General features: G+C 41.8%; 1 pseudogene; it reads left to right on the top strand.

Annotated features, from left to right (window-relative positions):
- Window positions 1–16,758, top strand: part of LOC111826836 — a 63,184-nt pseudogene extending 46,426 nt beyond the window's left edge.
- The last annotated feature ends 5,136 nt before the right edge of the window (window positions 16,759–21,894 follow it).

Raw genomic sequence — 21,894 nt, 5'->3', positions numbered from 1 at the left:
CCTCAACTATGGCCCGCGGGCCACATGCGGCCCGCCAAATACATTTATCCGACCCGCCGGGTGTTTTTGCCGCCGCTGCCTGTCCTGCTTAGCATCCGACTCGTCCCGGGCCCACAGTGTGCATGTGTGGAATGTCTGAGGGACATTGAACTGGCCCCCTGTTTAAAAAGTTTGAGGACCTCTGCAGTAGGGTATTGGTGTAAAAACAGAAACATAGATCAATGGAAGAGAATAGAGAGCCCAGAAAGAAACCCATACATATATGGCCAATTAATTGATAACAAAAGAGCCTAGCATATACAATGGGGGAAGGGTAGTCTCTTTAATAAATAGTGTTGGGCACCTACTTCAGTAGCACATATCTAGACAAATAAAAGCCTAAGTGACCGTTATGACTGGTCAACTGAATGGCTGGTCGACCATTCACTATGATACGCACTGACCACCGGGGGCAGATGCTCAACACAGGAGCTGCCCCCTGGGAGTCAGTGTGCTCCCAAGGCCAACCTCCCGCGGTCGCCCCCTCTGGCCAGCCAACATCCCGTGGCCTCTCCCGCACAGGGGCTGGCCCAAATTGGCCCCGATTGGCCCTGATCAGGACTGGGTGAGAAGGCCTCGATGGGCCCGATTGCTGGCCAGGCCAAGGCATCCCACCTGTGCACGGATTTGTGCACCAGGCCTCTAGTGCTAAAATAAATGGTGTTGGGGAAGCTGGACAGCCATGCAAAAGAATGAAACTGGCCGCTATCTTACACCACACACAAAATTCCCCTCAGAAATAGATTAAAGACTTGAATATAAGACCTGAAACCATAAAACGTCTAAAAGAAAACATAAGGGGTAAGCTTCTTAACATCAGTCATGACAATAATTTTTTGGATTTGACACCAAAAACACACACAGCAAAAGCAAAAATAAACAAGTGGGAATATATCAAACAAAAAAGCTTCTGTAGAGCAAAGAAAATTAACAGTATTTTTCTACTGAATGGGAGAAAATATTTGCAAAAATATTTGTATACTTGATTAGGGGTTAATATAAAAAAACATATAAAGAACTCATACATCTCAATAGAAAAACCCAAACAATCCAATTTTAAAATGCACAGAGGATATGAATAGACATATTTTTTCCAAAGAAGATATACAATTGGCCAACAGGTACATGAAGAGGTGCTTAGCATTACTAATCATCAGGGAAATGCAAATGAAAATAATAATGAGATATCACTTCACACATATTAGAATGCTATTATGGAAAAGACAAAAAACGTGTTGACAAAAATGGGGAGAAAAGGGAATCCTTGTGCACTGGGAATGTAAACTGGTACAGCCACTATGGGAAATAGTAGGAGTTTCCTAAAAAAATTAAAAATATAACTAACACATGATCCAGTAGGTACACTTCTGGGTATTTATCTGAAGGAAATGAAATCATTATCTCTAAATTATATCTGCTGCCCCATATTTCATTGAAGCAGTATTGAGATAGCCAAGACATGGAAACAACAACATTGGCAAAATAAATGCATAAAGATGTGGTATATACAGGGTGGGGCAAAAGTAGGTTTATAGTTGTGAGTATGTGAAACTGAGTTTATTCTTGTATGACTACTTGTAAATTATTGTATTACTAGAGGCCTGGTGCACAAATTCATGCACAGGTCGAGTCCCTCAGCCTGCCCGGTGATTGGGGCCGTGGGAGTTTGTCTGGCTGTGGGAGCTTAGCTGTGGGAGCACACTGACCACCAGGGGGAAGCTCCTGCATTGAGGACCTGCATAGATGATGGAATATTATTCAGTCATAAAAAAAGAAATCCTACCATTTGCCCCAACATGGATGGAACTTGAGGGCATTATGCTAAATGAAATTTCAGACTGAGAGAGACAAATAATATATAGTAGGTCTAATATGTGGAATCTAAAAAACCTGAATTCAGATAGAGAATAGAATGGTGGTTGCCAGAGGTGGGGTGGTAGGAGTGGGCAAAATGGGTGAAAGTGGTCAAAAGGTACACACTTCCAATTATAAGATTAATAAGTCCTAGAAATATAATATACAGCATGGCAACTATAAAAGAAAAAGGAAGGAAAGAAAGTAGGGAGGGAGGAACAGAGAAAAGGAGAAAGAAAGGGAGAAATAGCTAATAGCTAAATATTTTTTAAATTTTAAAATCCCAAACAATTGTTGCATTCCCTTGTGTTTCTTTTTTTAGCATTTTTGGGCTTCTCAAAGCAACTTCCCCCCAGACAAAAGCCTTTGGTTTTGGAGAAGAAAACGGAATCAGCAATTTTTCAGGTGTGTGGTGAAAATGAAACATCTGTAGAAAACGCCCTCTCCTGCCTACAGAATCTGATGGAAAAGGAACAGAGTCTTTACACCAGTGAAGAGGAATGTATCAAAGACTTTGATGAAAAGGAATATCAGGAATTGAATAAGCTGCAGAAGGACTTGAATATTTTGGTGGACTTGGACCATCAGAAACCTTTGATTAAGGTTTCAGGGATTAGCAGAGATGTGGAACAGGCTAGAAATGCAGTTGAGGAGATGATCAAGGCAGTTAGATCAGCCAAAGAACAGGAATCCAGAGCAGATTATATCACTGAGTTTGTAGAATGGCAATATGAAGACAATAACACTTATCGCAGTTTTGACAAAATAACCAATATGAAATTGGAGGAGGCAAGAAAAAAACAGGGAAACACAGTTGATGTCCAAATTAATAATCAGAACTACACGGTGGACATGAAAACATGCATTGCTACAGGTGCAAACGGACACAGTTTACAAATTCAGCGTATGATGAAACCTCAAGGTGAGTCAAACTTTCACATTTGTTATCCACTATTTTACATTTACTTTGGGCTTAACAGTATTTTGTCCGTCTATCAACAATGTAGTCAAGTCGATAGAATTCAAGTAACTCTTATGCATTAAAATAGAAAACTTATGGAGTTTACATTAAGGTCGGGAAAATACAGCCTGGGGGAGCCCAACATCCTGAGGATGACCATCTTAGTGGTAACATAGCCAAACCTTGCCTTTTTGTAGTTCACAAGCTTCCTAGAGCCAGTTCTTCTGGGAGGTAATGGCTGCTTCAGTCCGGAGAGGGACAGCCATGGGCTTTAAAGAAACGTGGCCCAAGGTTTTATTTAGAACAAAATGGGGAAGACAGCCTGGTCAGAATGTGGGTACTTTCTGCCTCTGTGATTGGTACCCAGAGAGGCCCCGGAGCCTGCAGGATCTCCCAGGAGTCACTGCCTCCTCTGCCCTGAAAATAAAGTTCCTAGACACACGCATAGGAAGCAGCCTCAGATTCTCTGACTGGATCTGCTTCTGAGAAGGGAATGCTTGTCTTGTAAAGAGGTGAGACAGACTTCCAACCAAGAAGTCCCCCACTGAAAACTAGTAAAAATGGCTTCCCTTTCAGCACCTTCTCTTCATCTTTTGGGAGATCAGTTGGAATGAATTCCTCACACCCTGAGCAACCCTGGGGCAATGAGAACTCAAGAATAAAATTTCATTTAGCAGAAGAGGAGATGGAGCTGCCCCCACAAACTGCCACATAGCAAAACCCACCACCCACTCAACTCTTAAGGATGGTGTGAAGAATAACGAAAGAACAGATGTGGATGGCCTTGTGGTGGGAGCTCTAGCAAAAATCCATGCATTTGTTAACAAGACAATAGCGACTATTTAAAACATCATAGGCAAACAATTGATTGTTAAATTAATGAATTATGAGAGATTAGAGACTGAGCAGAATATGCCATCCAGTCTGGGCATGATCAAAACTTGTGAAGATGTAGAGACACAGGTTCTGTCTCTCAGAGATTTTTAATTGATCGGTGTGTGTGTGTGTCTGTGTGTGTGTGTGTGTGTGTTTTAATAAGCATTACAGTTGGTTCTGTGGTGGTCTGTGGTCCATGCTTTGAAAAACATTCTCCTAGAAATATAAGAAATGTATTGAATACATTGAATCAGGGGCTTGTAAAAGAACACACATGCTATTCGGTTTTTTGAAGCATACCAGGAAGGGGGACTGTGTAGATGAGCCTTCCCGGGTGCAGAGTGTCCTCAAATGTCTACTTTGCAGTTGAGATCCCTGGACACTGGAGTGATATGAAGCAGCAGCGTGTCTGTCTGGTTGAGCTACAGCCTGGCCAACCAGAATACAGCAAAGTGGCAGTTGCCTTCAATCAGACCTGCTCACAGTTCAAGATAGAGAAGGTAAGCATTCTGATGACATGGAGCTTCTTAATAGTGAAAATAAAGGGTATCATATTCCTGGATAAATACATTTCTATTTACTTCCTAACATATTTTTAACCCAGAATTAGAATATTTCATGGTAATTAGATTTTATATTCTAGATTTTCCTCATCTCCCCATAATTCCTGAGGCATTAATACTGAGATTTTTGAGTCAGTTATTACAAGACAGTAGATTGCAATATGATATTAGAATACTGAAGACATATATTTCCTTTGTGAAGCAAACTAATAAAGATCCAAAGATATGAGAAGAGACTGGCGAAGGCTTCTCAGGGTTGGGTTATGTGCCTTTGCCCCACTGTTCACAGGCCAACAGTGTTTGCTTCCTTAGTAAACCCACTACTACTTTCACTGTTCATCTCATTTACTAGTATTTTGGAATCTCCTACTCTTAAAAATTAATATTGCTATTTTAAATTTGTGTTCTTTCTTGAATTATATGGCAATAATACTTTGATGTTTTCTTCTTTATTATTTCTCCTTTCATTATCACTGATATCTGTTTCTCCTCCAAAGCCCTCATCCTAGCTTTGTCCACAGGGTTTATAATTTGGTCTTCTGATTCTGCACTTCACCAGGGAATGTTTTTACCCTTCATGGATGCAGCTATCATTTTAATGTTAATAGCTCTCAAATCAACATATCACCAACCTGGATCTTTGACTCTAGCTCTAGAACATATTCCCAGTGGACTAAAAATATCTCCACTTGATTATCTATGTGCTAAATCAATTTCCTAAAACCTAACTCATCATCTCTAAGTAATTATCTTCCCCTTCCTTCTCTTTTCTGACCTTGGTTCCAACACTTCCTGAATAAAGCTAGAGATTTTTTTTTTATTGTCTAAAATTTTACATGTCTCATTTTTCCCCGATTGATCCCCCAGAGTTAGAGATTTTTGAGTTCCTTCTCTTCATCCATAATAATGAGTGTGCCAATAAGGTCTACAATTTCTGTCTTTGCAAATTTTCTTTTAATTTCTATTTGCATGGCCACAACTGCTCTTTAGAACGGGGGCCACGCCCCAAACACCAATGTGAGGGGATGCTCTGATGAACTCCAGCTGCTTCTCCCAAGAGAGTGAACCTGGGACAAGTGCATTTATATGTTAAGTGACTGGAGAACACCAAAGTCTTAGCATCGCTCCAGACTTCAGAGGCCTAGTTCTCAGCCTGGCCTCCCTGTGCTGTGCAGCCAGACTACATTGCTATTTACTGCCCTGGCCTGGAATCCTGATTTCCACCATTATGTCATCACCTTTCTATTGACAACTGAAGGGTGCCAGTGCCTTTTGGCCCCATTTGTGGTACTCTCCCCCATTCTGTTTACTCATGTAGTTAAGCACATAATAATTCAAAAAAGATTTGAAAGGTCCTAAGAGATATATACCAGAGAGAAACCAAGATAGTGGCAAAGGAAAACGCTGGCACTTGCATCTTCCCACAACCACATCAAAATTACAACTAAAAAATAAAACAACCATCATTCAGAACCACCTGAAATCTGCTGAATGGAAGTCCTATATTCAGAGAATTAAAGAAGAAAGCACATTGCCCTAGCTGGCTTAGCTCAGTGGATATAGCGTCAGCCTGTGGACTGAAGGGTCCCAGGTTCCATTCTGGCCAAGGACACATGCCTGGGTTTAGGGCTCGATCCCCAGTAGAGGACGTGCAGGAGGCAGCCGATCAAGGATTCTCATTGATGTTTCTATCTCTCCTTCTCCCTTCCTCCCTGAAATCAATAAAGAAATATATTTTTTTAAAAAAGAAGAAGAAAAAAGCACGTTGACACTGGTAGGAGGGGTGAGGTACAGAATGGGCTGGTCTGACACCCACATGTGGTATGTTTTTAAACCGGAGTCCAATGTCACGCCCCAAGCTCAGGGTTGCAGTTCTGGGAAGAGAACTCCCCATGACCTCTATCCGGACTTAGGCTCATTCCCTCTGATCTCCAGCGCTGGGGCAACAGCGTGAAAGGATCCAGGGACATATGGGGACATAAATTGTCTGGCAGCAGGGCAAGCCATCTTCTACCTCCTTCTTTTGGTTATTGTGGGCATCTCTAACCCTTTTCTTTTTCAACTTCCTGTATGCTATAAGATAATAGCATATACTGTACTTGAGTTTTGTTTTTTATTCATCCATTTGGATCACCTTTACCTTTTTAAAATATGTTTTTGATGATTTCAAAGAGAAAAAGGGAGAGGGAGGGAGGAATAGAAACATCAATGATAAGAGAGAATCCTTGACTGGCTGCCTCCTGCACATTCCGTATTGGGGATAGAGCCTGCAGCCCAGGCATGTGCCCTTACCAGAATCAAACCTCAACCTCCTGGTTCATGGTTGGATGCTCAACCACTGAGCCCCCCTGGCTGGGTCAATCTTTATCTTTCAGTTGCAGTTCTTAGTCTGTTTAATGAATTTACTGATATATTTGGGTTTAAATATGCCATATTAATCTTCCACTGAGCCAAACCAATTAGGGCTAATCTTTTTTTCTATGTATCATTTCTACTCTCTTTTCCTATGTTATTTTATATTAAGTTATTTTTATCATTCCATTTTTATGCCCTATTACTATTAGAATGCTCATTATACATCCTATTACAATCCTTCCATTGGTTACTTAGAGATTATTATATTAAACTCTAGTGCAAATTAGTGTAGTTCTCATTTCCCAAAAAATGCAATGAACTTTGAACACTTTAAACCCACTTGTCCCCTCCTGCCTCTTGTACGACTTTTTTTTATATATATAAATTCAAAGTAAACATCATTACATAAAAGGGTACGGTCTCTTTTTTTTTTTTAATTAAATCTTTATTGTTCAGATTACATTTGTTCCTCCTTTTTTTCCCCCCAATAACTCCCCTCCTCCCAGTTCCCGCCCCACCCTCCGCCCTCATTCTCCACCCACTGTCCTCATCCATAGGTGCATGATTTTTGTCCAGTCTCTTCCCGCATCTCCCACTCCCCTTTCCCACCCAAGAATAGTCAGTCCATTCCCTTTCTATGTCCCTGATTCATTATAATCACCAGTTCATTCTGTACATCAGATTATTTATTCACTTGATTGTTAGATTCACTTGTTGATAGATGCATGTTTGTTGTTCATAATTTGTATCTTTACCTTTTTCTTCTTCCTCGTCTTAAAGGATACCTTTCAGCATTTCGTATAATACTGGTTTAGTGGTGATGAACTCCTTTAGCTTTTCCTTATCTGTGAAGCTCTTTATCTGACCTTCAATTCTGAATAATAGCTTTGCTGGATAAAGTAATCTTGGTTGTAGGTTCTTGGTATTCATCACTTTGAATATTTCTTGCCATTCCCTTCTGGCCTGCAAAGTTTCTGTTGAGAAATCAGCTGACAGTCATATGGGTATTCCCTTGTAGGTAATTGAGTCTCTTTCTCTTGCTGCTTTTAAGATTCTCTCTTTGTCTTTTGCTCTTGGCATTTTAATGATGATGTGTCTTGGTGTGGTCCTCTTTGGATTCCTTTTGTTTGGGGTTCTCTGCGCTTCTTGGACCTGTAAGTCCATTTCTTTCACCAGGTGGGGGAAGTTTTCTGCCATTATTTCTTCAAATAGGTTTTCAATATCTTGCTGTCTCTCATCTTCTGGCACCCCTATAATTCTGATATTTGTATGCTTGAAGCTGTCCCAGAGGCTCCTTACACTATCTTCGTATTTTAGGATTCTTTTTTCATTTTGCTTTTCCGGTTGGGTGTTTTTTGCTTCTTCACATTTCAAATCTTTGACTTGATTCTTGTGCTCCTCTGGTCTGCTATTGGGTGTCTGTATAATATTCTTTATTTCAGTCAGTGTATGCTTAATTTCTAGTTGGTTCTTTATCACAGCATCGAGGGTCTCATTAGATTTCATGAGGGTCTCATTAGATTTCGTGAGGCTCTCATCAAGTTTATTGGCAGCTTCTAGCACATTATTGCACGCCCTCAAAATTGCGTTTTTTAGCTCTATATCCTCCATTTCTGTCATGTTTTTTTGTCTCCGCATTTTTTATGCTTTCTTGGTGCACCCCCTTGTGGTCTTTGTGCGTAGTCTTGTTCTAGTTAAGCTTTGATTGTTGTAGTTAATACTAGAGGGATTTGACCACCAGGCCGACTGGCTGTGAGAATCACCTGTGTCTGCTGTGGGAAAACTTCTGTCCTCTGGAGTGGTGCTGATCTAGCCTTTGCCTGAGGCTATCCGGCAAATGGCTCTGCACAGGGCTTGGGCGGGGCGGGTCGCACCTGATCAACAGGGCGGGCGGAGGGAGCAGTTATGGCTGCTCTCAGTCTCGTTCCCAGAGGCTCTGCTTCTCAGAACCCCAGCAACCCCTGCAAACCTCGGAGAGAAAGCTGCCCTCACGTTCCAACTGATGCCAGACAATCCCGCCTCTCCCGTTTGAGTCTGAGTCCCTAGAGACTCGCCCGGATCTGGAGCTCAGAGTTTGAGACTCCCTCCCGATTGAAAACGACAACCACGCCCTCAGCCACCAGCCCGCTTTGCGCGCGCACCTCGGTACCGTTGTATTTTCCACACTGCGCCTCCTCTGAGCCTCGGTATGCTGTTCTCTTTCCTTCTAGTTGAAGAGTTTCTCCTCAGCCAGCCTTCCTGTGGTTCTGGGTGGTGTCTGTTCCGTCTTTTAGTTGTATTTTTGAAGTGGGTTGTTTGCGGCAGCAATCTCCGGTGTTTACCTATGCCGCCATCTTCCTTTTTTTTCTCTTGTACGACTTTTACCTGTATTTTAATTCTATGTATATTTGAAACCCTATAAAACTTTTTATTTTTTTAATACAGTCATTGTATATTCACCCTTTTAGCCCACTGCCCTTCCATTATTCTTGAATTTTCATGCCTACACCTTGGGATCATTCTCCTTCTGGTTCTACTTTTCTTTCAGGTGTAGATCTGGTTGTGATGTTTCTGGTAGTTTAAGTATTTGTCTGAAAATGTCTTCATTTCACTTTCATTCTTTGAAGGATATTTTTGCTGGGTGTAGAGTTCTGGGTGACAGTTATTTTCGTTGAGCACTTTGAAGGTGTTATTCTATTATCTTCTGACTTTTTTCTTTCATTTTGCACTGCCCTTCTATCTTGGAACTTGGCCCATCAAATCCTTGTTGCCTTCAAAAAGCTCTCCCCCTTGCCCTCACCCTCAAGCCCTTCTAATAGTTGTTGGCAAGAGGATTGGTCTGATACAGATAGTTTACTATAGCCAGAAGCCTACTGCTAACATAAACCTACTAAGTAAAGTTTTAAGATTTACTTGCAGTGTTTTTTTTTTTAATCTTATAATTTATCTCATTAGGAATATAGAATCAGATTTCTGTTTTGAAAACTACTTGAAATAACTCTTTTCTTTGTGTGATTATTAAATTTGAGAAGGTTGGGTGTTAGCTTCAGCAGCACATATACTAAAAAAAAGGTGAGGAACAAGAATGAAAAGACTAAGAAGTAAGAATTATTTCAAAACTCTTTAAGATGAAAATTTTAAGGCTTTTGGAAGATGAGTAAAAGAAATAAAATTTAAGGTAAATAGAAATGGAATAGAAGTAGGCAGTTTAAAGATTAGAAAATTATGGATAAAAAGAAAAATAAATTTTAAAATCACAAATCAGATAAACAAAATGCATGATAATACAGAGACTTTGAGCTAGAGGTCAAACTATATCTTAATTAAAAATAGGAATCCCAAAACTGAAAAAACAAACAAACCAGATAATGGCAGGTAACAGTATTAGAACTGAGAGTCCTTTAGAATGGAAGAAGATTCTGACAATTTTATGGAACTACCACTGCCTATTGATTAGGGAAGGTTTTATTTTATTTATTTTTTTTATTTTCTCCCTCCACACCCCCCTGCCCCCGGGCATCAGGCTTGCTGCCTGCCCCTCATCTCTACGGATGGGGTGCTCCCCAAACAGAGCTGCTGGGTGGTGCCCCCTGCAGCTCTGTCCACCAATTGAGACTGCTGAGGGGCAGCCATAGAGGGGACAGTGCAAATCTTCAGTCAAGTCAAGTCGGGGAAAGAATCAGAACTGGGCAGCAGGTGAGGAATAAGGGTTAGGAATGGGGAAACTTGAGCAGAAAACCTGAAATAAGCATCTTACTGCACCATTAGGACTCCCATTTTCTGACACAAGGTAACACTGGGACAGAATGAGAAGAGGAACTTAGGAAGACCCGGAGCCAGGGTTGGTGCTGGGGGTTGGGGAACCCTCAGCCAGGGCACCTCAAAGGGCAGTCTGAGGCCTGCGTCAAAGTAGTTTGGGGTGTTCCTTAGGATGGAGATTCTAGCACCTGGCCTTTCAGGGGTGGGGCCAGAACTGCATGTTAAGCAAGCCCCCCAGCAGCCTCTGAGGCCCTCAGACTCTGCCATTAGCCCAGCCCCTCCTCCTACTCTGGTGTACCCCCACACAAGACTGGAGCCCTGGGAGGTGGGAGGTAAGACAGGGTCAAGGCCTTTTCCTCACTGCCCTCCATTCCACCCCTCCTCCTCCTTAGGCAAGCCAGTTTTCCAGATGTCTCTGGGTCAGCAACAGTGGAAAAAAGTGACCAGCTGGAAAGTGACCTATTTGAGGCATGATGACACCCTACCAGTGCCCCAGGCTCTCTCTGGGAAATCCATTCCTGGTTGGGGGTGGAGGAGGCAGCCTTCCTGGGGATGAGGCCTGGGGTCATGTCTTGCAGGAGTCACAAGGGGAAGGGTCTGCTTGCACCATTCACACTGTCATCATCTGCATGATGAGCTTTCCCAGCAGGTGGTCTCCCTGTTGTTATACTCAAGGATGCAGGAGCTGGGATTTGAACCTGGGTCTCTCTGACCACAGTCCATGGTCTGTCTAGGTCAGTGATGGCAAACCTTTTGAGCTCGGCGTGTCAGCATTTTGAAAAACCCTAACTTAACTCTGGTGCCATGTCACATATAGAAATTTCTTGATATTTTCAACCATAGTATAAAAAAAGATTTATATTTTTGATATTTATTTTATATATTTAAATGCCATTTAACAAAGAAAAAACAAACAAAAAAATGAGATTGCGTGTCACCTCTGACACGTGTGTCATAGGTTCACCATCACTGCCTTAGGGGACCTCAGAGGAGTCACTCTCCTCTGAGACTCCTTTGTGCAACCAGTACTTGATGAGCACATATCCAACAGCAGTCTCTGCTTACAGGCTCCCAACTGGGAATTCTTTCATTTTACAAATGCTTATGGAGTATCTCCTATGGGTAAGGCACTCTTCCAGGGCTGGAGATACAGCAGGGGCAAGACAGGCCAGCTCCCTGTCTGCATGGCATTCACATTCCAAGGAATATCGTGGTGCCACAGTGGCAGGCTTAAGAGCAGAGACTCTACAACCATCCGGGTTCAAATCCTGGCTCTGACACGTTTTTTTTAAATAAATCTTTATTGTTCAGATTATTACAGTTGTTCCTCTTTTTCCCCCCCATAGATCCCCTCCACCCGGTTTCCACCCCACCCTCTGCCCTAACACCCCCCCCCACCGCACTGTCCTCATCCATAGGTGTATGATTCTTGTCCAGTCTCTTCCCGCACCCCCCACCCCCCTTTCCCCCTGAGAATTGTCAGTCCACTCCCTTCTATGCCCCTGATTCTATTATATTCACCAGTTTATTCTGTTCATCTGATTTTTTATTCACTTGATTTTTAGATTCACTTGTTGATAGATATGTATTTGTTGTTCATAATTTGTATCTATACCTTTTTCTTCTTCTTCCTCTTCCTAAAGAATACCTTTCAGCATTTCATATAATACTGGTTTGGTGGTGATGAACTCCTTTTCTTATCTGTGAAGCTCTTTATCTGACCTTCAATTCTGAATGATAGCTTTGCTGGATAAAGTAATCTTGGTTGTAGGTTCTTGGTATCCATCACTTGGAATATTTCTTGCCATTCCCTTCTGGCCTGCATAGTTTCTGTTGAGAAATCAGCTGAAAATTGTATGGGTACCCCTTTGTAGGTAACTAACTGTTTTTCTCTTGCTGCTTTTAAGATTCTCTCTTTGTGTTTTGCTCTTGGCATTTTAATTATGATGTGTCTTGGTGTGGTCCTCTTTGGATTCCTTTTGTTTGGGGTTCTCTGTGCTTCCTGAACTTGTAAGTCTATTTCTTTCACCAGGTAGGGGAAGTTTTCTGTCATTATTTCTTCAAATAGGTTTTCAACATCTTGCTCTCTCTCTTCTTCTGGAACCCCTATAATTCGGATGTTGGTACGCTTGAAGTTCTCCCAGAGGCTCCTTACACTATCTTCATATTTTTGGATTCTTTTTTCTTTTTGTTTTTCCTGTTGGGTGTTGTCTGCTTCTTCGTATTTCAAATCTTTGACTTGATTCTTGCGATCCTCTAGTCTGCTGTTGGATCTCTGTATATTATTCTTTATTTCAGTCAGTGTATGCTTAATCTCTAGTTGGTCCTTTTTCATATCCTCAAGGGTCTCACTAAATTTATTGGCGGTTTCTAGAAAATTCTTGAAAAACCTTATACGTGTGGTTTTGAACTCTATATCCAGTTGTTTGCTTTCCTCCATTTCTGTCATTTGTGACCTGTTTCTTTGTCTCCATATTTTGGCTGCTTCCCTGTGTTGATAGAGTGGCTTTCTGTGCTAGGTGTCCTATAGGGCCCAGTGGCTCAGCCTCCCCAATTACCTGAGGTGGACACTCTTGGTGCACCCCTTTGTAGGCTTTGTGCACAGTCTTGTTGTAGTTAAGCCTTGATTGTTGTAGGTATCACTGGGAGGAATTGACCTCCAGGCCAATTGGCTGTGAGAATCAGCTGTGTCTATGGTGGGAGAACTTCTGTGCTGGAGACACCCTTATGGGGCAAGACTTGCTTCAGTGGGGCTTTGATGCTCACTGAGTCTACCACCTGAGTGTGTCCCTTATGGATCTGAGGAGTTGTAATCTGGATGGTTCCTCTCTGACCACTGGGTACACGGGCTCTTGGATCTCTAAGGAGGTCCTAATTTAGCCTCTGCCTGAGGACACCTAGCAGGAGCTACAGAGAGATCTACAGATTCCCCTTCTTTGTTTGGGGTTTGGAGGTGCCCAGATGAGGCTCAGCTTTGAAGCAATGCAAGCTGCTGTAGGGCTGTGGGCCTTCTTTTGGATTTTCTGGGTCTCTGACCCAGTTGCAATTTGTTAGGTAATTTCAGATTGCAAAGGGCCAGGGCATTCATATGTAAAAGCCTCTGCACACAGCTTGGGTGAGGCGGGGTCTCAGGGAATCAATAGGGTGGAGTAAATAGCTACGGCTCATCCTCAGCCTTGCCCTAAGAGGCCCTGGGTCTCAGTATCCTGGTAATCACTGCAAGCACCTCTTTGACAAAGCCACCCTTGAATTCCGACCGATGCCAGACAGTCCAGTTTCTCCCCATATAAGTCTGGGTCCCCAGAGTCTCACCCGGAACTGGAATTCAGAGCAGTTGGGAGCTTGAGACTCCTTCCCGATTGAAAAAGACAACCGCGTCCTCAGTTGCCAGCCCTCTCTGAGAGCGTGCATCCGTACCTCTGCACTTTACTTCCGCACTGCCTCTGAGTCTCAGTGTGCTTTTCTCTTTCCTTCTAGTTGTAGAATTTCCACTCAGCCAGCCTTCCTGTGGTTCTGGATGATGTCCATTTTGTGTTTTAGTTGTAGTTTTGAAGTGGTTGTGCGAGGCAGCAATTTCAGGTGTTTACCTATGCCGCCATCTTGGTTTCTCCTTGGTTAGGAAAGTTTTGAAGCTGATCTGCAATCCAGGATCCAAGGAGTTTTCACCACAGCCCTGGAACCACTGCCCAAGAGGGTGGTCAGAGCATGGCCACTGTGAAATGCAGATTGGTGTAGCCACTATGGAGAATGCTGTGGAGGTTCCTCAAAAAATTAAAAATGAATTGCCTTATGACCCAGTGATTCCACTTCTGGGAATATATGTAAAGAAAGTAGAAACACTAGTTTGAAAGAATATATATGCACCCATATATTCATTGCGGCAGTATTTACAATATCTAAAATTTTGAAGCAGCCCAAGTGCTCATCAGTAGACGAGTGGATAAGAAAGTGGCAGTACATTTACACATTGAAATACTACTTTGGGCTGTAAAAAAGAAGGAAATCTTACCTTTTATGCCAGCATGAATGGAACTAGAGAGGATTATGCTAAGTGAAATAAATCAGTGAAAGACAAATGCCATATGATTTCACTTACATGTGGAATCTAATGAATAAAATAAATAAACAAAATAGAAACAGACTCATAGATACAGAGGACAGACTGATAGCTGTTAGAAGGGAGGGTTTGGGGGGACATGATGACAAAGATGAAGAGATTAAGAAGTACAAATTGCTAGTTGCAGAATGGCCACAGAAGTGTAGATTACAGTGTGGGGAATATAGTCCATAATATCGAGATAAATGGGTATAGGGCTAGGTGGGTACTTGACGCAGTGGGGGGACCACTCTGTAAAGTACCTAATTTTTTAAACTACTTTGTTGTACAAATGAAACTAATAGAGAATGGTATTGAATGTAAAATGTAATTGAAAAATAAATTAGAAAAGAAAAAGCATGGCCACTTTGGTCTACAGCCAGATTCCCTGCCTCCAGGATTCATCATTCACTCTTCCAATTGGATGAGAGATTAAGTTCCATTAACTAATTTCCTTCTTGCCTAGACACTCTAGTGCTTCTCCCGTGGTTAGAACTTGTCTAGGTAAACCAATATCTTAAAAGGACTGAAGAGGAGAGAGGCAAAGGGACAAAGAGGGATCGACTGCAACAGGAGCAGTAATTACAGCGAAAGTAAGAAGCAGAAGTTGAGCTACCTTGGTTGTCCAAGATCCTAAATCTTGCTTGCTGCACGTGGTGCATAAAAGATGTTAAAAATTAAAGTAACTTTTCCCCCAAGGCCCGATTTGTGAAGCACTGGATCTAAAAAAGATTTCTGAATGCAGTTAGCTGCCACCTGGCATTGAATTTGCTGTTTATAGTAATTTTTACTTATAAATAGTAGTGATCATGCTCTGGACAGTGCTGGCTCAGTTGGTTGGAGTACCATCTGGAACACCAAAAGGTTTTGGGTTTGATTCCTGGTCAGGACACATACCTAGGTTGTGGTTTTGAGTCTTGTTTGGGCACATATGGGAGGCAATAGATTGATGTTTCTTACATCATTGCCTCTCTCTATCTCTGTCTCTATCTCCATCTCTATCTCTTTCCCCTTCCTCTCTCTAAACATATCCTTGGGTGAGGATTACTAGTAAAAGAAAAAATAGTGCCCTGGCTGGTTTGGCTCAGTGAATGGAGTGTGAGCCTGCCCAGGTTCGATTCTGGTAAGGGCACATGCCTGGGTTGCAGGCTCAGTCCCCAGTAGGGGGCATGCAGGAGGCAGCCGATCAATGATTCCCTCTCATCATTAATGTTTCTCTCTCACTCTTCCTTTTCCTTTCTCTCTGAAATCAATAAAAATATTTTTTAAATAAAAATAGTAATCATGTTTCATTTGATGTATCTTGCCACGGGTCATTGGCACTGACAGAATATTTTTCCTTATTGATTTTCAGATTGAGAGAATCCAGAATCGAAGTCTCTGGCAGCACTACCAGACAAAGAAAAAAACCATGGATGACAAAAATGGCCATACACAAAATGAGAAGCTGCTCTTCCATGGGACAGATGCTGACTCTTTGCCACATGTCAATCAACATGGCTTCAACCGCAGTTATGCAGGAAAGAATGGTAAGGAAGTAAGTCATGTGGCTGCTCCAAAGGCGGTGTCAGCCAAGAGAAGCCAAGCTGGCTCAGGGGTCCCGCGGATTGCATTGTGTTCCCTCATGGCTCATGGTCAGGGTGCAGCCAAAGTTTCAGGTCAGACTCACTATGTTTCCTCCCAAAGGGGCTGACTGGCCCTTTGAGGTGGAGGAATGATTTTTTGAAATTAAACACACACACACACACACACACACACACACACACACATTATTTTTAAGGAGGCTTTAGAAAAAATTGAACATTATATTAACATTATTTGACATATTGAGTCAATACATTAAATTAGAGACAAATTGAAATTCTTAAAAATGTTGTTTTTCTTTTCACAGCTGTGTCATATGGAAAGGGAACCTACTTTGCTGTCAATGCCAATTATTCTGCCCATGATACTTACTCCAGACCAGACGCAAATGGGAAAAAGCATATGTATTATGTGCGTGTGCTCACTGGATTGTACACACTTGGAAATACTTCATTACTTGTGCCTCCTCCAAAGAATCCTCAAAATCCTCTTGACCTGTATGATACTGTCACAGATAATGTGAACACTCCAAGTTTATTTGTGGTATTTTATGACTACCAGGCTTACCCAGAATACCTCATTACTTTTAAAAAATAACATTTTGGTATCCTTCACAGAAGACATTATTTATCTACACAAGTAATTTTCAACATTTTTCAACTCATAGCCCACATAAACTAATTACTAAAATTCTGTGACACACACAAAAATATATTTTTTGCCTATCTGACAGAAAAAACCAATGGTATGGTTTTGATTCATTCATAGCTATTGTGCTGGCTCTTGTCTTTAAAAATATATATTTTTATTGATTTCAGAGAGGAAGGCAGAGGGAGAGAAAGAAACATCAATGATGAGAGAGAATCATTGATCGGCTGCCTCCTGCACGCCACACACTAGGGATTGAACCTGCAACCTGGGCATGTGTCCTGACCAGGAATTGAACCGTGACCTCCTGGTTCATAGGTTGATGCTCAAACATTGAGCCATGCCGGCCGGGTGACTGTTGTCATTTTTTTACTTGACAATCTAACGGAAATGAGGTCAGTGTCCCTGACTAGTCAGGTATTGCATGTTCTATAAACTTTTGCGGCACACCAGTTCAAAATTGCTAATCTATACTATGTACAACAAGTTTTAGATTTTTTTCTCTTAACCACTTATTCTAAGATCAAAGGATCCTTGTCACTGAAGTCAGACTTTCTTCAGCGTCTCTTTCATAACTGCAGTGACCTTTTCTTGAAATCAATACATTTGAGAATTTAAATTAGATTACTTTAATTACAACTGTGTGTCCACAACCATGGACATCAAATGTGTAGAAGAAAAGAACAGGTTTATATTTCTAGGAAAAAAAGGAAAGCCTTAATCTTAAAAGCTGAGGGCACAGCTATGCAATTTCAGCTGCCACTGAAGGGGACAGCTGTTGCCATGTCAGGATGCCATATTACTGTGGGGAGCACAACTTCCTGAGTGGACTGCTGTCTTTCCTAGGGCAGAGATGGTGTCTTATTCATTTTATTTTATCCCTGGACTGAGGCCTGCATCTGAAGTCCAATGGATTTTCCAGAAATGTTTCATAAACCAAGTAAGAATGAAAAAGTCCCTCCAGCCGGTTTGACTAGTGGATAGAGCGTCAGCCTGTGGACCAACGGGACAAAATGTGCACCAATGAAAAGTTGCACATTTAAGTCAAGGTTTGATTCAGTCAAGGGCATGTAGCTTGGCTTCGGGCTCCTCTCCGGCCCAGGCCCTGGTTGGGTGAGGATTAACAAAAAAACAACAACAAATAAAGGAAAAGACTGAAAACATCTAGTCAGACTCTTATCCAAGTAGGAACCATTTCTTCTACATCCTTGACTTATTGTCATGTAGCCTTAAATCAAACAGATTCCGTGATAGGGAACTTCGTTTTTCATGAGCAAGCCCAAGACATAGGGACTCCAGCTGGGGCTCTGGGACTGCAATGCAGCTGGGCCCTGCACAGCCCAGGCCTGTGGTCTGCCTTGTCGCATAGATGAATCGTGTCCTCTGGAGTTGTGCAGCACAGCAGCCCAGGCCCCAGTTTGTCCTTTTAATGTTGAATCCAAATCTGCCTTCTTATAACTTTTCATTGGAGCACATCTTGTCCCAGTAGAAACAGTAGGATAATGCCTGCTACATTTTCAGTGTGAAACCCTCTGTTATGTTAAGATGAAATGAATTCTAAGATTATTAAATGGCATATTTTCTTTGGCAGCCTAGCTTTTGATGATTTAAATCAAATACACACAGCAAAGGAATGAAATATGATGCTAATTTGCTAACTCAGTATTTGTTGGTCGGTAAAGGAAAGTTTCTTTTTTTAACGTTTTCCTAAGTAAATTTTAAGCTCAAACACTGCTTATTGAGCACTTAGCTTGTACCAGATAGTATAATAGATGCTTTCATATACAGTGCTAATTGTATTCGCAAAACAATCCTGTGAGGTAAGAATTATATCCCCATTTTAAAGCTGAGGAAACTGATGCTCAGAGTGCAAGCAGCTTCCTTGCCTGAGGTCGGTCACCTAGGTAACGGCCCTCACAGCCAGCAGAATCAGGTCCTGTGTCATCAAGCCTCTGTTCTTCTCATGATAGAACATGGCCTCTAGATGAATGTTATGAATCCAGGAACATCTCAGCTAATCTGCGAACCGCTTTTATATTTTCTCCACTTTTTCCTTCTGGCTCTGGTTCCTATCCTAGTTCTCATTTGAAGTTCTGTAGGCTGAGGTCAGAGCTGATGCTTATGCAAAACCTGTGCAGATGGTGCACTCCGACACCAGGGGTCGCTCTTCCCTGGCTCAGGGAACAGCACCTGAGCTTGAAGTAGAGGTAGGTGGCTGAGAGGGCCACAGTGTCTGCTTCATTAACATAGACATCTTGACATTTCTCTTGCTGTTGTTTGTTTTGTAAGGGGGTTGGGCACTGGCATCTCAACTAGGGCTTGACGATGAATGTAAGAAATCAAAAAGGAGAGGCCTGCTCTCTGTTGTTGTTCCTCCAGTGGTTTGGTTAACTTAGGGCAAGGCTGAATACCAGGGTGCATTGAATCAAGGTACAATGATCCAATCAGTAAATGATAAGTTATCCCCAATCAAGAGAAATATGTCACTTACCTGCTTTTTGAATAAAAGACTTGGAAAATGTCATGTGGTGGTGAACATTTTTATCCACAAGGGCAGATACAGGAGAGCTTGATGATGAACACAGGCCACTGCTGAGAAAGACCACAATTACATATGACAGCATCAGAGGATCCTCAGAGTAGTAATACTATTCGGCTGAGCCCTGGCAGGGTGGCTCAATCGGTTGGAATGTCGTCCTGAGTACCAAAAAGTTTCGGGTTTGATTCCCAGTCAGGGCACATATTGAGATTGTGGGTTCAATCCCTGGTCTGGGTGCATACAGGAGGAAACCAATCGATGTTTTATTTTCACATCGATGTTTCTCTCTCTCTTCCCTCCTCTCTCTGTAAGATAAATAAATAAAATTTTAAAAATCAATAAAAATCATACCCTCAGGTGAGGATTAAAACAAAAATAGTCTCTTTTTTTAAAAAAATCGGCTAAAATTTACAAGAAGGGCATAGCGCAGGTTTAGTTCAGTAAATTTGAAGGGCATACTGACACCAACAAGTAGCCCCTGCTGAAAGAAGCCCACCTTGAGCCTGTGATAGGTCATGGTGATCAACTCCAGGGCAGAGGTTCTTCAACTGTTTTTGGTATTTAAATCACCTGAGGTGTCTGCTGAGACTGTAAATCCTGGCCCATCCCAAGGGAGCCAGATTCTGTAGCTCTATGCAGTGATGGCGAACCTTTTGAGCTCGGCATGTCAGCATTTTGAAAAACCCTAACTTAACTCTGGTGCCGTGTTACATACAGAAATTTTTTGGTATTTCCAACCATAGTAAAACAAAGATTTATATTTTTATTTGTATTTTATATATTTAAATGCCATTTAACAAAGAAAAATCAACCAAAAAATGAGTTCGTGTGTCACCTCTGACACGGGTGTCATAGGTTTGGAATCACTGCCTGGAGGGTGCCCAGAAGTCTGCATTTTCAGCAAGCACCTCAAATGCTTCTGAAACCCCTGGTTCCCACAGCTACTTAGGACTCTCATGGGCCCCACGTACTTTGGCCTTTGTGGGCCTCTTACTCTATGAAGTATTAAAACTTGTACTTTGCAACTTCATTGATATAAACATGAATGTAATTGAGGATGGATTAAACTTTTTTTTTAAAGAAACTAAACCATTTTTGTGGACCCCTAAAATCCGGGAGCCCTAGCTATTATGCCTACTGTATAGGTCAGCCCTACTGTGACTTTAGGCACCGGATGAGCTTATAATCCTTAATCCCTCTAGCCTCTAGGTCAGTGGTTCCCAATGGGGGTACACACCCACTGGGGGGCAATTTGATTTTTAGGGTGGGCTATTCTAGAATGAGTTATTAACAGTGAATTTTTTGTGTTTCTTATGGTTCTAGGGGCCTCATACAAAGTATATAAATATATATTGTGACATACTTATGCATTTCAGTTCTCTTTGTTTTGAAACGTTATTTGCTATTTTTTCATATCACTTCATATTATTATTTTCTTAACAATTTCTTAGTGATTTCTTCCTCAGTACTTCAATTGTCCTTTCATTCTTTTGTTTTTCTCTTTCATGGATGCCATGTTCTTTGGAAGCTTATTTAGACCAAGTTAATGGCCTTTAAGGCTTCCTCCATGTGAATGTGAGTTCACTTTATGAATAATAAGAATTATATGTCACAGGGAGTGGGGGGACATCAGGTTTTAGAGATACTGAGGTGGGGCATGGCCAAAAAAAGGTTAGGAACCACTGCTCTAGGGTCAGTGCTTTAATAATTGATCTGCTCTAGCTGGTTTGGCTCAGTGGGTAGACTGTCAGCCTGCGGACTAAAGGGTTCTAGGTTTGATTCTGGTCAAGGGCACATGCCTGGCTTGCAGGTTTGATCCCCAGAAGGGGGCGTGCAGGAGGCAGCCAATCAATGATTCTTTCTCATCATTGATGTTTCTATCTCTCTCTCCCTCTCCCATCCTCTCTGAAATCAGTAAAAATATATTTTAAGAAAATAATTGATCTCACTCACTCGGGCAGCTCATCTGGGAAACAAGGGATGGAATAGGACCGAGGTATCCAGGTGGGTGACAGCCTGCCCTTTCACTCTCTTCTCTCTCAGGCTCCCCACTCGCAGAGAGCCAGGACCTCTTGCTGCATCATAACCTCTTTATTTGAAGTGAGGAAATTACCCATTTACACTTTGAGTCCATTCATACCAATGTGTTTTTTTAAAACTATTTTTTATTGACTTCAGAGAAGAAGGGAGAGGGAGAGAGAGACAGAAACATCATTGATCGGCTGCCTCCTGCATGCCCCACACTGGGGATCGAGCCTGCAACTCGGGCCGGGAATCGAATCATGACCTCCTGGTTCATATGTCGACGCTCAGCCACTGAGCCACAACAGTTGGGCCCAATGTCTTAACTGTTTCCAGCTCTGCATGTCAAAGATTATTACCTCTGAGTCAAATGCTTTGTCCCAGAACAACTTTCAAATGTTTCTGACCTACACTAAGAAATACATTTTATATTAGGCTCAGTACACACACAGATATACCTGAAAAGTTTTATGAAATACATTTATTTACTTTGAAAAAAATACTTTTCCTGCAAAGTTTCACAGAATACTTACATTTACTATTGAATTCATTGAAATTACCTATTATGTCCAATTAAAAGGAAATGTTGGTCTCACTCACTAGGTTGATTTTATGACTC

The sequence above is a fragment of the Myotis lucifugus genome, unplaced genomic scaffold (genome assembly GCF_000147115.1).
Source record: "Myotis lucifugus unplaced genomic scaffold, Myoluc2.0 scaffold_105, whole genome shotgun sequence".
Classification (NCBI taxonomy): domain Eukaryota; kingdom Metazoa; phylum Chordata; class Mammalia; order Chiroptera; family Vespertilionidae; genus Myotis; species Myotis lucifugus.
Note: the sequence above shows the minus strand (reverse complement) of the source record. Positions and strands in the feature narration are given on the sequence as shown.